The following is a 1,492-nucleotide window of genomic DNA, read 5'->3' as shown; positions in this document are numbered from 1 at the left end:
CGGGGGTTGGCATTTACAAATGTCGACATTCGCGTAAAAAGGTATTGGAATTAAGAGTAGGCTTAGCTATTTAAATAAGTGAAATGTCGAGTAACCGGAAATTTTCACCTAAAAGTGTTGATTTTCGCGTAAAAAGACGTTTTCACTATTTAAATAAAATGAATTGAGAATAAATCCCTCTAAATTGTTGAGTGTTGGAATGAGGAAGGCCATAGAATTGACTATGTGATTTACTTATTTGTAGAATTAGGATAGAATGAGAGATTGAGTTGAATTTGTTAAAATTAGGGCATAATTATTTTTCTTTAATTAAATATTATGAGTATTTAGTGTAATTTGAGAAATGGCATAATGATTGGTTTCTAGGTTTTTTAGGAATTAAATTTGACAAAAGTACGTATATTGCTTTATCTATTGAATCATTGAAGTAAGTTTTGTGTAAAAGTGCTTGAGGACAAGCAATGATTCAAGTGTGGGGGAATTTGATAAGTGAATATTTAACGTACATTTTGTACGAATTTGGCATGAATTTTTGGTATGTTTTGAGAAGATTAAAGCCATATTTGAACTCTTTTGGTGATAATTGCTTAAATATTATTTAAGAGTTAAGAAATTGATAAATGAATGGATTAATGCGTAATTTTGTGAAATTGTGAAGGTAATTGATGTATGAAATTCATGCACAAGTTGAAAGAAATGTCAGGGTCATCCAGAGGACAAAGTACACAAGAAATTGGGAGCAAAAATGTAGAAAAAGGGAAGAAGTGAAAAACTGGAAATATTGCTTAACACGGATCCGAGCTCGGATCCGTGTGTACAAGAGGGATCCGACCCCTCGTCTGTACTTCTGGCGGAGTGTATCCGAGGTCAGGACGACCCGACCTCGGATCCATCATGGGAAGGCCTCGGATCCTATGATCCGAGCTCGGATCCATTATCACTCCTCGGATCCGAGGCTCGGATCTGTCTCTCTCCTCAGCAAGTGGCACAGCCGTTTTTCTTTACCTTTCTCACAACTTTTACAGCTATTTTGAGGGACAGAAATCGGTGGCACATGCTTCTGCAATAAAAGAGAAGACCAAATGAGTGTGGACAAAAGGAACATTGACTTCTTTTTTACAAATCTAAGTGGAGGAAATTATGAAGAGAGAGGAATGGAATTTCTACCACCTTTTATGCAGAAACTCAGGGGAGAAGCCAGAGGACCATACGTAGCTAGTTTTCCTTCTTGCAACAAGTTTTCTCTCTAGAGAGGAGTACTTGGAGAAGCATTTTTTGGAGAGTTTCACTTGTAATCATATTTTGCAAGAACATAGCAGGAATTGGAGAGCTTCACCTTCAATTGGCTAAGCTTTCTTTTATCTTTCTTATACTTGTACTTTATGATGTTTTGCATTAATAAACTTGTGAGTTTGATTGTTAAATCATTCATGAGTAGCTAAACTCCTTCATCTAGGGAGTAGATGAAACTTATGGCTAAATAATACTAATT

The sequence above is a fragment of the Coffea eugenioides genome, chromosome 2, assembly GCF_003713205.1.
Source record: "Coffea eugenioides isolate CCC68of chromosome 2, Ceug_1.0, whole genome shotgun sequence".
Taxonomy (NCBI): Eukaryota; Viridiplantae; Streptophyta; class Magnoliopsida; order Gentianales; family Rubiaceae; genus Coffea; species Coffea eugenioides.
This window is presented reverse-complemented; position numbering follows the sequence as displayed.